General features: G+C 37.8%; 2 protein-coding genes across 3 annotated transcripts in view; one reads left to right on the top strand and one right to left on the bottom strand.

The window, feature by feature from the left end:
* LOC117315989 (nephrin-like) overlaps positions 1-15,994 on the bottom strand; it is a 402,896-nt gene that overhangs the window by 213,414 nt on the left and 173,488 nt on the right. The gene's annotated exons all lie outside the window — the stretch shown is intronic.
* LOC117315991 (hemocyte protein-glutamine gamma-glutamyltransferase-like) overlaps positions 6,494-15,994 on the top strand; it is a 48,475-nt gene continuing 38,974 nt past the window's right edge. The window contains exon 1 of the mRNA XM_033870474.1: positions 6,494-6,618. The gene's annotated coding sequence lies outside the window, so the exon portion shown is untranslated. The remainder of the gene's footprint in view (positions 6,619-15,994) is intronic.

Below are 15,994 nucleotides of genomic sequence, written 5' to 3'. Positions count from 1 at the left end.
CGCAAAATGAAATGTACATGTAACTATCAAGACCATAGGAGAAAATGTGGAAAGGGCGTCATGTGTGTTAACGGTGTAGACGAGATGAGCCTAACTTGAGACCAAACAGCAGCAATCAGCGATTGATCACCACTGCTGATCCGGAAACCAGAGCTACTGGTATTCATAGCCGCAATGAAAATTTTAAACATCTATTCATTTCATATATTTATATAACCTTGATTTTAAAAAATTATACCGAGAAAACGAGAAATTTTATTAAAAAGAAAAATTTGTCATGTATACGACGAAACGCCAAATTATTAGAACAGCCGGGAGATCCCGCCTATGCACCACGCCATTGTTTTAATGTCGTTCCGCATTTTCCGGTCTTTTTTGTTTAATTTTGTATAAAACAAAAAGAAAGAAGTATTAAAGTAAAAATAATATTAAATACAATCATTCAATTTAAATCAGCTATTTTTAACACTTATCTCGTACCAACGTTATCGATCCAAGGGAAGCTACTCTTCCTGTCTTACTGCGATGGCGTATTAATATGACCCGATTAATCAGGTGATTTGCACGAGAGACAATGTTTTCATACGGTTTTCATAGTGTATTCATGGTCATATGTTTGTTGTTTTCACTTGGTATGTTCATATCAGCAAACCACATTAGGAATGTAAATATAATATAATAATACACATCATTTTAAATGCAACATAATATTCAGAATAAATTTAAACATGTCGGCTCTACATTTAGATGCTAATGTGAACGGGACCTCTGGAAGAGACTCTCTAAAGCACACATATTCAAGTAAGATTCAACATCCTTGGATTTGACCAGAGTTTTCGACTAACTGGTAAAAAAAATTGTAAGCTGTTCCACAAAGTGGCCGCTGCTTTTCCAAAGCATCTGTTACTAAATGTCATTATAGGATTTGAACGCATAACAAGGATTCTCTCTCAGATCGTAGTGATGGTGACGACTTGTAGAGAGTAATAAGTTCCTGTGAATATTTTTGGTTTGTTTTTGTTTAACGTCCTATTAACAGCCAGGGCCATTTAAGGACGTGCCAGGTTTTGGAGGTGGAGGAAAGCCGGAGTACCCGGAGAAAAACCACCGGCCTACGGTCAGTACCTGGCAACTGCCTCACGTAGGTTTCGAGCTCGCAACCCAGAGGTGGAGGGCTAGTGATAAAGTGTCGGGACACCTTAACCACTTGGCCACCGCGGCCCCGTCCTGTAAATGCTCTGGAGCAGTTCCATTGCCTTGTATGTGTACATCAAAATCTTGTACTGTGGCCTGAATCGCACAGGTAGTCAATGCCATGAATACAGCACTGGTTTGATGTGCTCCCTCTTTTCCGACCCGCCGTAGACGGTTAATCAGGGCATCAAATACACCAAACAGCAAAAGCATTACCATAGTCTAATAGAGAAGTAATACAATCGAATGGATCAATGTCCTGCATGCGTCTGTTGTGATGAACTGCTGGTTACACCCGTTTTTATAGATCTGGTAATAACATGAACTTGTGAAAGCGGTTAAACTTTCATTATTACAATAGTCAGTCAGGGGCCCGTACAGTTATGCTGAATTTTCGAGATCCTTCACATTTCAAACTTATTTAGGTAAATTAGTGGTGATCAGGTGGAAACATCCCTCTTAGTGGCGTTCGTCAGTGATGCAAGTAGAGATCAAATGCTTAGCATTATTCCAAGTTTATGGTATTATAGGTCCTAAGGTAAGTGATATTTTGAATTTACCTTTATACATAACCGATAATTTACCTACATACATCATCGATAATTTAACTTTATACATTATTGAGAATTTACCTTTATACATCACCGATAATTGACCTTTATACATCACGGAGAATTTACCTTTATACGTCACGGATAATTTACCTTTATACATGACCGATAATTTACCTTTATACATCATCGATTATTTACCTTTATACATCACCGATAATTGACCTTTATACATCACGGAGAATTTACCTTTATACTTCATCGATAATTTACCTTTACATTACCGATAATTTACCTTTATACATGACCGATAATTTATCTTTATACATCACCGATAATTTACCTTTATACATCATCGATAATTTACCTTTATACATCACCGATAATTTACCTTTATACATGACCGATAATTTACCTTTATACATTACCGATAATTTACCTTTATACATGACCGATAATTTACCTTTATACATTACCGATAATTTACCTTTATACATCATCGATAATTTACCTTTATACTTCATCGATAATTTACCTTTACATTACCGATATTTACCTTTAAACATCACTGATAATTTACCTTTATACCTCACAGATAATTTACCTTTATACATCACCGAGAATTTACATGTATACATCACCGATAATTTACCTTTATACATCATCGATAATTTACCTTTATACTTCATCGATAATTTACCTTTACATTACCGATATTTACCTTTAAACATCACTGATAATTTACCTTTATACCTCACAGATAATTTACCTTTATACATCACCGAGAATTTACATGTATACATCACCGATAATTTACCTTTACACATTACTGATAATTTACTTTTATACATCAACGATAATTTACATGTATACATCACGGAGACTTTACCTTTATACATCAACGATAATTTACATGTATACATCACGGAGACTTTACCTTTATACATCACAGATAATTTACCTTTATACATCACTAACAATTTACCTTTATACGTCACCGATAATTTACCTTTATACATCACCGATAATTTAACTTTTATACATCACCAACAATTTACCTTTATACGTCACTGATAATTTACCTTTATACCTCACAGATAATTTACCTTTATACATCACCAACAATTTACCTTTATACGTCACCGATAATTTACCTTTATACATCACCGATAATTTAACTTTATACATTACCGATAATTTACCTTTATACGTCACCGAGAATTTACCTTTACACATTACCGAGAATGTACCTTTATACATCACCGATAATTTACCTTTATACATTACCGAGAATGTACCTTTATACATCACCGAGAATTTACCTTTATACATGACCGATAATTTACCTTTATACATGACCGATAATTTACCTTTATACATCACCGATAATTTAACTTGATATATCACCGATAATTTGCCTTTATACATCACCGATAATTTACCTTTATACATCACGGAGAATTTACCTTTATACATTACCGATAATTTACCTTTATACATTACCGATAATTTACTTTTATACATCAACGATAATTTACCTTTTTATTTCATCGAAACTTTACCTTTATACATCAACGAGAATTTACCTTTATACTTCATCGAAAATAGTTTTGATTCATCAGTGAGAAGCTACCTTTATACCTTACCGAAAATCTAACTTTGTACATTACCAAGAAATTACCTTGATACATCACCTAGAATCCATCATTATACATCACGGAGAACTTACCTTTATACATCACCGATAACTCTTACTAGCTGTACTCAAACGTAGTTCTGACGTTCGATTGGAAATCTTTTTCTGGGGAGATAGCATTTATGAGTGTGTTATATCCCATTAATTTAAGTGCAATAAAATTTGATCGTGTCACATTGTGACAAATATTCGCCTTTAGGTCGAATTTTTTTTCTTCATTATGTGTGTACTTTAGCTGAATAATAGAATGACATTGAAACAGTGTGTTACTTACATATAATGGCAAACATATCCCCAGGACACCAAATGTTTACCATTTTCTACAAACACTTTAACCTTAATTAGAAATGTTTTCTCTCATTTCAAAATTGTATACTAATGGACAAAAACTGTTTTAGCTATTGTGTGACTGAAAACTTTAATTCTTAAGGATAAGTCTTTTGTTTTTATGTGTAAAACTGCGACTGTATAGCCAATTCGTGTCAAATGATTTATTGACGTCATCAAAACATATCAACATAACATGAGACTACAATTAACTTATTCAAATAGGTCGTTGTTAGAGAACCTATAAATAGATTGTGACACTATCAACACGTTTAAACTACGGGAAATAATCATAATACAGGCCTTCGGCGCCTTTTGTTCATCGATAGTGTAGATATACAACAATATGTTCAGAGGCACAAGTTTATTGAGAAATTGACTCCAATTTTTTTTTTTTTTTCTCTCTTGCAAATTTCGGAAGTGACGTTAGCTTGTCACGATTCTCAGTTCTGTCATACGTACATGTATTATTCCAGAGTTCACCGATTTTTCTCCAGTTTTAGAGGTGAGAGATTACTCTGTCAACCCCTAGGGTATATTAAGGCATTCAAAACCCCAGAAATAGTTAACATATAAACCGTAAAACCACAGGATTACTTTTAATACATTAACTCTCTCCACTAATAACTCAGGCCTCCATTTAATCGTTCTATTGTGTGGGTCAGGGGATTTTCTGTTACGCTATACATATCTGTACGGGACTATTGTAGACTTGTGTTAATCATAACTACATGTGTGTGTGTGTGTGTTATGTTTATTTTCCAAACTAATGCGAACTTTCGTGTTAAAAAATATCAGAGTTTCTTCTGTGAGCGTGTGTTTTAGATTGTTATGCAGGACGTCCTATGTACGTCTCCGAGTTATGACAATGTAAAGGCCTGAAGGGCCTGAGGGTCGACTCTTTCAGATTGGGAAATATTATGTTCCATACATCATCGAAATATACATAATACACAAGATATATGTGTCCAATTAGGAAGCGAAAGTTGTAATAGTTTAGTTTTTTTTTAATTTCCACTCTCAAAATCCAAGATGGCTACCTGGCGGCCATGTCTTTTTTCAGATCAGTCTCGAATGTAATATGCATAACTATGCATGTTATAGACAAAGGGGAACCTGCAATGAAATTTGAGAAAGATCCCTCCAGTCATTTCCAAGAAACAGCGATAACAAGAATTGTTTAACGACGGACGGCAGGTGATTTGAATAGCACCCCATCTATCAGATGGTGGGCTTATTATAAAAAGAAACTGCAGAATGAAATAATTGCAGCAGGTTGGACAAACGACGGTTGCTGCACCAGAGCAACAGATGCTCACTCGATCTTCAAGTAGGAAAATAGTTCGCGATCTTGTTAATATTATGTCGAGCAAAATAATGTGTTTAGTTCCAGTAACATTTCCACTGACAAGATTTAACACCGTCAAACCATAATTGCTAAAAAACGATCTAAAACATTTGAGAAAAACCCACCTGAAGTTTGGACAGATCGATCGTCACAATCTTGTGATTCATGATTATTAGTCAAGGCTACTCGTGCGTTTGAATGTATAACATAATTTATATCGATGGTGAATGGCAATATGTATGGTGCTATTCCGCTTGATTATTTTACTAAAGTGTAGAAATAGAAATACTTTTAAATTCTACATGACAGGACATTTAATAAGTTTAACGTTACGAACAGAAAGACATCGCGTGTTTGTGTGAGGTGGAGGGGGGAAATGGGAAGAGCCGGCCGGATATTGCACAAGCCTAGGCCTACCACTTACTCGCATTTAAAAATAAATATCACTTGCCATTTGAAACAAAACACATCATCATTGTTTGCGTATGATGTGCTATTCTCGTTATCAGTGAAATACGACCCAGGACCTCGACCAAATGACGCGGTTACAATTTTCACACCGCCATGCTCTACTGTATAGGACCATGTGCTTTCAGCTCAAAACAACCTGATCGAGTAGCATCCACACACAGCCACTGCATGCAGTCGATACTACCGTCTTGAACATATTCATTCGCGTACCTCAGGTGAAAATGTCCGGAGTGATTAATTATTATTTCATTTAGCGTTTCGGGCCTGTCACAATACATAAACTTAAAAAAATGATATTGATTTAAAACATTATCACATTCTTCATTAAAAAAAGATGTGAAAAAATACTTGTACGTGATAAACAAATGTGATAGTAAACGGATTATATCTATATATAGTAGGCCGAAGGAATCTGGAGCAGCTGTGAGAGGTCTCGATTGCGATGTAAACATTCGTGTGATCATAATGGGTACGACTCCCTGAAGGGAGTCGACCCAACAATAGCTATAACGAAGGGAGTTAATTAACCGTTATTTTGGCAACGGTTCCTGCCATCGTGAACAAGTACTGTAAGAGGGGGGAATGTTTTGTTTTTGTTTTTTGTTTTTGTTTTTTTTTTTCGCTATAGATACTAACCAGATTCGGACATCTTTGACGTAACTCGACTTTTGTGATTATCTTGACATGCTATTTTTAATTTTGCTGAAAATCGCATTATCAAAATAATTTAAAACAAAACAATTCTTATATATAAAAATGTCGTATCATAATTACCCGTCCTAAAATAACACGCGGCCAGAAAGTATTTATCAAAACATAAGTTCGGCCTTCGCTACACACGTGTACGCGAGTTCACCTTGTACTGGGTGAGCGATATAGGTGAAAGGCACTGTGGCACACATACACTACACACAATACACCCGACACAAACAGTCAAGGCTAGGTCTTTAGGTTCACCAACATGTCGGAGGGACGCCGGTATACCTCTAACTTCTCCAGAATTCTGGACAGATGGGATTCTGCTAGTGAGAGTAAGTACTGGAAATATCTGCATGTTAAACTTCAAATATATTATCTCCAACATGACATTGCATTTGATTAGTTGTAAGCAGGGATATGCATAGACAGGGAATATTCGACCATGATGTAGGTAAACTGTATAACCGTTTTGAGTACAATCTATCATAACAAGAACCGTCTGCGAGTTAAAACTTGCCTATATTTTAATCGGATAGTTTCATGCTAAGTCAACATCAATGAATGTTGTAGATTTTATATTTCAAATATAAAACGTTATCAATATACCTTTTAGATATAAACCATGGTAGACTGTTTATGTAAGAATTTTTCGGTTTTTTTCTGACGTCTCTTAAGATCGGAAACTCATAATAAAGAAATATCCTTCATGTGCTTCTCAAGAAATGTATAGCGATATCAGAAATTCTGGCGAGCCACAAGCGAATGATGATCTGAGCAGCCTTTCATCTGATCATGGTGTAATCTGAAAGTTCCTGGTTTTTTATCAGCGTTTCAAAATCTGATACGACCTTCGTTCTAACGATGGCGGAGTTAGAATGCACAATAATAGCAATACTCTATGCTTAAGCTCTTAATGTCATTAAGTGGTACAAACACATTTTGTTTTACTTATCGGCCACGGTAGCTGAGTTAAGGTGTCCTGACACTTAATCACAAGCCCTCCACCTCTGGGTTGCGAGTTCGACTACGTGGGGCAGTTGCCAGGTACTGAACGTAGGCGGTGGTTTTTACCCGGGTACTCCGGCTTTCCTCCACCTCTAAAGCATGGAACGTCCTTAAATGACCCCGGCTGTTATTAGGACGTTAAACAAAACAAACAAAAAATCGTGTTTACTTGCCGTTGTTTTGTTTTGCATAACGAGTAGGTTGCAAGAGATGTCTCTGTTTATTCCATTCCTTCAGATCTCTGAGGGCAGCTAGAAATATATATTACTGAATTTTTTTTACACGAAAGTAAGATGCTTAAAAAAGATGTTAATGACGTGTCTATGAAACACATTTGTCGAATACAAAATATAACATTATACGAAATTAAGATGCTTAAAAAGATGTTAATGAAGTGTGCATGAAACACATCTGTCGAATACAAAATATAACATTATACGAAATTAAGATGCTTAAAAAGATGTTAATGACGTGTCTATGAAACACATTTGTCGAATATAAAATATATCATTATTACGCAGTGTTCATACGCTATGGTTCACGGATACAACTTCGGTAACCCACGGTTGATAACACAAACTACCGCTACGTTCCTCACATTGTATATATACTAATTTAAGTGTAGCGTAGCTTCAAGTTGCAATCAACCGCCGGTATGCGACGCAGGCTGCAATGTGCTCGGAGATAATTTAGTAAAAGGTAACCATGGCAACGCGTGTTACATCTATTTACGGATTCAAAGTCTAAATAATATGCAGTAATTATCAACCAATCTGAGCATAAATCTTTCGGTCATTTAATTAACTCGCATATGCAATATTACGTAAGAAAGTAGTTCGTCTGGTGTAGCATAATCAGCCGTACCACAGGGACTTACCTACGGCCGATACATATATATAAATACTTTATAATTATACAGTATATCATTGATAGATTTAATGAATTGATGAAAAAGAAGACCAAAATATAAATACTAAATACTATATTTATGAAAATAACGAAATTTCATTTATTTATTTAATATGATTTTTTTTTTATTATTATTACTTTATAACTTTGATAAGTTATCAATATTAAACGCGAAGAATGGTTTATGGCTTCAACAAACATAAACCATAATATTATAGTTCACAATATGTTTGACCGTGGGTTGGAAATTTGTGCGAAGTCCCCGTGAGCAGTACAACGTCCTTGTCGGTGATTACTGCTGATGCTGTTTTTCAGCTGGTGACATTCTGCTACATGTTGAGTGTAATTGAAGTGTTACAGGCAGTGGAGGTTTGGTATGTGTTAAGATGACGCGAGTTGTCAGTGTATTCTGTCATGATAATACTTGTACTGGGTCTCTGATCTCTGTTTGTTGTCAGTACTACTCGACGTGTACACTAACACATATATGTTTACCCAGATCACTGACTTTTCTATACTATACCCTGACGGAATACAATGGTTTCTCGCATGGACGGTTCAACAAGAGGTCATCATCGCTACTGAACGCTTCGAGCAACATAACTACATTTTAAATAAGGCATAACATAAATGTTGATGTACTATATATAAACTTGCCGGTCTATAAAAAGTGGAGAACAAATATGTCACAATCTTCAATTACTAGCCCAGGACGAGGTTGGTTGAGCAATGTTTAATCCGTACTATTTAGCCAAGCGGTAGGATTTCTGTTCGGAGAGAGATCCGTCCCACATTCAACCTGAAAAAGCTACGAGGTGCCGTATTAATATATCTTCACTGTATTTCGTTATAAAATAACCATGTTTTGATATAAAGAGTCCAAGCCTATTTTCTATGAGAAAAAAAACAACAACACATTTTTGATATAAAAAATAGAATTCTTGATAAAAACAAAATCCCGATATCAAAAAATGATGATAATACGTTTGTTTAGTTTTAATTTAATACCGGGAAATGTTTTTTCTTATATCACGACTTGATATAAAATGATATCAAAAGTATATATATGTATATATGTATAAAATTGTGAATAAAGGAACACCCAATATCCCACAAAGGAACACCCAATATCTCACAAAGGAACATCCAATATCTCACAAAGGAACACCCAATATCTCACAAAGGAACGCCCAATATCTCACAAAGGACCCAACATCTCACAAAGGAACGCCCAATATCCCACAAAGGAACATCCAATATCTCACAAAGGAACACTCGATATCTCACAAAGTAATGCCCAATATCCCACAAAGGAACATCCAATATCTCATAAAGGAACGTCTAATATCTCACAAAGGAACACCCAATATCTCACAAAGTAATGCCCAATATCTCACAAAGGAACGCCCAATATCTCACAAAGGAACATCAAATATCTCACAAAGGAACGCCCAATATCTCATAAAGGAACGCCCAATATCTCACAAAGGAACCAATATCTCACAAAGGAACGCCCAATATCTCACAAAGGAACACACAATATCTCATAAAGGACCCAATATCTCACAACGGAACACCCAATATCTCACAACGGAACACCCAATATCTCACAACGGAACACCCAATATCTCACAAAGGAACACCCAATATCTCACAAAGGACCTAATATCCCACAAAGGAACGTCTAATATCTCACAAAGGAACACCCAATATCTCACAAAGGAACACCCAATATCTCACAAAGGAACACACAATATCTCACAAAGGAACATCCAATATCCCACAAAGGAACACCCAATATCTCACAACGGAACACCCAATATCTCACAACGGAACACCCAATATCTCACAAAGGAACACCCAATATCTCACAAAGGAACACCTAATATCTCACAAAGGAACGTCTAATATCTCACAAAGGAACGCCTAATATCTCACAAAGGAACACCCAATATCTCACAAAGGAACACCCAATATCTCACAAAGGAACACACAATATCTCACAAAGGAACATCCAATATCCCACAAAGGAACACCCAATATCTCACAACGGAACACCCAATATCTCACAAGGAACACCCAATATCTCACAAAGGAACGCCCAATATCTCACAAAGGAACACCCAATATCTCACAAAGGAACGCCCAATATCTCACAAAGGAACACCCAATATCTCACAAAGGAACGCCTAATATCTCACAAAGGAACACCCAATATCTCACAAAGGAACGCCCAATATCTCACAAAGGAACGCCCAATATCTCACAAAGGAACACCCAATATCTCAAAAAGGAACACCCAATATCTCACAAAGGAACGCCCAATATCTCACGAAGGAACACCCAATATCTCACAAAGGAACACCCAATATCTCACAAAGGAACGCCTAATATCTCACAAAGGAACACCCAATATCTCATAAAGAAACATCCAATATCTCACAAAGGACCCAATATCTCATAATGGAACACCCAATATCTCACAAAGGCCCCAACATCTCACAAAGGAACACCCAATATCTCACAAAGGAACATCCAATATCTCACAAAGGACCCAATATCTCACAAAGGAACGCCCAATATCTCACAAAGGAACGCCCAATATCTCACAAAGGAACGCCCAATATCTCACAAAGAACCAATATCTCACAAAGGAACATCCAATATCTCACAAAGGAAAACCCGATATCTCACAAAGGAACGCCCAATATCTCACAAAGGAACGTCTAATATCTCACAAAGGAACACCCAATATCTCACAAAGGAACACCCAATATCTCACAAAGGAACACCTAATATCTCACAAAGGAACACCCAATATCTCACAAAGGAACATCCAATATCTCACAAAGGAACACCCAATATCTCACAAAGGAACGCCCAATATCTCACAAAGGAACACCTAATATCTCACAAAGGAACACCTAACATCTCACAAAGGAATACCCAATATCTCACAAAGGAACACCTAATATCTCACAAAGGAATACCCAATATCTCACAAAGGAACACCCAATATCTCACAAAGGAACGCCCAATATCTCACAAAGAACCAATATCTCACAAAGGAACGCCCAATATCTCACAAAGGAACGCCCAATATCTCACAAAGGAACGCCCAATATCTCACAAAGAACCAATATCTCACAAAGGAATACCCAATATCTCACATTGGAACACCCAATATCTCACAAAGGAACATCCAATATCTCACAAAGGAACATCCAATATCTCACAAAGGAACATCCAATATCTCACAAAGAACTAATATCTCACAAAGGAACACCCAATATCTCACAAAGGAACACCCGATATCTCACAAAAGAACGCCCGATATCTCACAAAGGAACGCCCAATATCTCACAAAGGAACACCCAATATCTCACAAAGGAACGCCCGATATCTCACAAAGGAACGCCCAATATCTCACAAAGGAACACCCAATATATCACAAAGGAACACCCAATATATCACAAAGGAACGCCCAATATCTCACAAAGGAACACCCAATATATCACAAAGGACCTAATATCTCACAAAGGAACGCCCAATATCTCACAAAGGAACACCCAATATCTCACAAAGGAACACCCAATATATCACAAAGAACCTAATATCTCACAAAGGAACACCCAATATCTCACAAAGCAACATCCAATATCTCACAAAGGAACACCCAATGTCTCACAAAGAAACACCCAATATCTCACAAAGGAACGCCCAATATCTCACAAAGGAACGCCCAATATCTCACAAAGGAACACCCAATATCTCACAAAGGAACGCCTAATATCTCACAAAGGAACACCCAATATCTCACAAAGGAACACCCAATATCTCACAAAGGAACACCCAATATCTCATAAAGGAACACCTAATATCTCACAAAGGAACACCCAATATCTCACAAAGAACCAATATCTCATAAAGGAACACCCAATATCTCACAAAGCAACATCCAATATCTCACAAAGGAACACCCAATATCTCACAAAGGAACATCCAATATCTCACAAAGGAACACCCAATATCTCACAAAGGAACACCCAATATCTCACAAAGGAACACCCAATATCTCACAAAGTAATGCCTAATATCTCACAAAGGAACACCCAATGTCTCACAAAGGAACATCCAATATCTCACAAAGGAACATCCATATCTCACAAGGAACACCCAATATCTCACAATGGAACGCCCAATATCTCACAAAGGAACACCCAATATCTCACAAAGGAACGCCCAATATCTCACAAAGGAACACCCAATATCTCACAAAGGAACGCCTAATATCTCACAAAGGAACACCCAATATCTCACAAAGGAACGCCCAATATCTCACAAAGGAACCAATATCTCACAAAGGAACACCCAATATCTCACAAAGGAACACCCAATATCTCACAAAGGAACGCCCAATATCTCACAAAGGAACACCCAATATCTCACAAAGGAACACCCAATATCTCACAAAGGAACGCCTAATATCTCACAAAGGAACACCCAATATCTCATAAAGAAACATCCAATATCTCACAAAGGACCCAATATCTCATAAAGGAACACCCAATATCTCACAAAGGACCCAACATATCACAAAGGAACACCCAATATCTCACAAAGGAACATCCAATATCTCACAAAGGACCCAATATCTCACAAAGGAACGCCCAATATCTCACAAAGGAACGCCCAATATCTCACAACGGAACGCCCAATATCTCACAAAGAACCAATATCTCACAAAGGAACATCCAATATCTCACAAAGGAACACCCAATATCTCATAAAGGACCAATATCTCACAAAGGACCCAATATCTCACAAAGGAACATCCAATTTCTCACAAAGGAACGCCCAATATCTCACAAAGGACCAATATCTCACAAAGGACCCAATATCTCACAAAGGAACATCCAATTTCTCACAAAGGAACGCCCAATATCTCACAAAGGAACGTCTAATATCTCACAAAGGAACACCCAATATCTCACAAAGGACCAATATCTCACAAAGGAACGTCTAATATCTCACAAGGACCCAATATCTCACAAAGGAACACCCAATATCTCACAAAAGAACGCCTAATATCTCACAAAGGACCCAATATCTCACAAAGGAACGTCTAATATCTCACAAAGGAACACACAATATCTCACAAAGGAAAACCCGATATCTCACAAAGGAACACCCAATATCTCACAAAGTACCCAATATCTCACAAAGGAACACCCAATATCTCACAAATGAACACCCATTATCTCACAAAGGAACACCTAATATCTCACAAAGGAACACCCAATATCTCACAAAGGAATCAATATCTCACACAAAGGAACACCCAACATCTCACAAAGGAACACCCAATATCTCACAAAGGAACGCCCAATATCTCACAAAGGACCCAATATCTCACAAAGGACCCAATATCTCACAAAGGAACGTCTAATTTCTCACAAAGGAACACACAATATCTCATAAAGGAACATCCAATATCTCACAAAGGAACATCCAATATCTCACAAAGTAAAACCCGATATCTCACAAAGGAACGTCTAATATCTCACAAAGGAACATCCAATATCTCACAAAGGAACATCCAATATCTTACAAAGGAACACCCAATATCTCACAAAGGAACATCCAATATCTCACAAAGGACCCAATATCTCACAAAGGAACACCCAATATCTCACAAAGGAACACCCAATATCTCACAAAGGACCCAATATCTCACAAAGGAACACCCAATATCTCACAAAGGACCCAATATCTCACAAAGCAACACCCAATATCTCACAAAGGAACACCCAATATCTCACAAAGGAATCAATATCTCACAAAGGAACGCCCAATATCTCACAAAGGAACACCCAATATCTCACAAAGGAACACCCAATATCTCACAAAGGAAAACCCGATATCTCACAAAGGAACGCCTTATATCTCACTAAGGACCCAACATCTCACAAAGGAACACAAACTATCTCACAAAGGAACATCCAATATCTCACAAAGAAACATCCAATATCTCATAAATGAACACCCAATATCTCATAAAGGAACACCCAATATCTCATAAAGGAATCAACATCTCACAAAGGACCCGATATCTCATAAAGGAACCAACATCTCACAAAGGACCCAACATATGACAAAAGAACGCCCAATATCTCGCAAAGGACCCAATATCTCACAAAGGAACACCCGATATCTCACAAAGGAACCATTATTTCACAAAGGAACGCCCTCTATCTCACAAAGGAACACCCAATATAAACTGGCAAAATCCTGCCATTATTTTGTCTGCAATAAATGTATTTTTGGGAGATTCGATCTATGGCAGTCAGCTTGTGGTTAACACTGTACATAAGATGTACATAACATTTTTATATATATAAGTATTTAGGTCAATTATTAACAACAAGGTAAATGGCACGCCTTTCTTTAATTTCTATCAACCAGTCAAGGTCCGATATTTAATGTAGAGATCCCGTGTAGAGATCTCATAAAGAGTTTCCGTGAAGTTATCCCATGTAGATACCCCGTGTAGGATTCCCATTTAGAGATTCTGTGTAAAGATCTCGTATAGAGATCCCATATAGACATCTTATGTAGATATCCAGTGTAGACATTCCATGTAGAGATCCCGTGTAGACATCCCGTGTAGACATCCTGTGTAGACATCCCTTGTAGAGATCCCGTGTAGACATTCCGTGTAGAGATCCCATGTAGAGATCCCGTGTAGACATTCCGTGTAGACATCCCGTGTAGAGATCCCATGTAGAGATCCCGTGTAGACATCCCGTGTAGACATCCCTTGTAGAGATCCCGTGTAGAGATTCCATGTAGACATCCTGTGTAGAGATCCCGGGTAGAGATCCCGTGTAGACATCCTGTATAGACATCCCTTGTAGAGATCCCTTGTAGACATCCCTTGTAGAGATCCTGTGTAGAGATTCCATGTAGACATCCCTTGTAGAGATCCCGTGTAGACATTCCGTGTAGACATCCCGTGTAGAGATCCCATGTAGAGATCCCGTGTAGACATCCTGTGTAGACATCCCTTGTAGAGATCCCGTGTAGAGATCCCGTGTAGACATCCCTTGTAGACATCCCTTGTAGAGATCCTGTGTAGAGATTCCATGTAGACATCCCTTGTAGAGATCCCGTGTAGACATTCCGTGTAGACATCCCGTGTAGAGATCCCATGTAGAGATCCCGTGTAGACATCCTGTGTAGACATCCCTTGTAGAGATCCCGTGTAGAGATCCCGTGTAGACATCCTGTGTAGACATCCCTTGTAGAGATCCCGTGTAGACATCCCGTGTAGACATCCCGTGTAGAGATCCCGTGTAGAGATTCCATGTAGAGATCCCGTGTAGACATTCCGTGTAGAGATCCCATGTAGAGATCCCGTGTAGACATCCTGTGTAGACATCCCTTGTAGAGATCCCGTGTAGACATCCCGTGTAGACATCCCTTGTAGAGATCCCGTGTAGAGATTCCATGTAGAGATCCCGTGTAGAGATCCCGGGTAGAGATCCCGTGTAGACATCCCGTGTGTAGATCCCGTGTAGACATCCCGTGTGTAGATCCCGTGTAGAGATTCCATGTAGAGATCCCGTGTAGACATCCCGTGTAGAGATCCCGTGTAGACATTCCGTGTAGAGATCTCGTGTAGAGATCCCGTGTATAGATCCCGTGTAGAGATCCCATGTAGAGATCCCATGTAGAGATCCCGTGTAGAGATCCCTTGTAGAGATCCCGTGTAGACATCCCTTGTAGAGATCC

This window comes from Pecten maximus, chromosome 17 (assembly GCF_902652985.1).
Source record: "Pecten maximus chromosome 17, xPecMax1.1, whole genome shotgun sequence".
Lineage (NCBI taxonomy): Eukaryota > Metazoa > Mollusca > Bivalvia > Pectinida > Pectinidae > Pecten > Pecten maximus.
The sequence above is the reverse complement of the archived record's forward strand: the minus strand, read 5'-3'. Positions and strand labels throughout refer to the sequence as shown.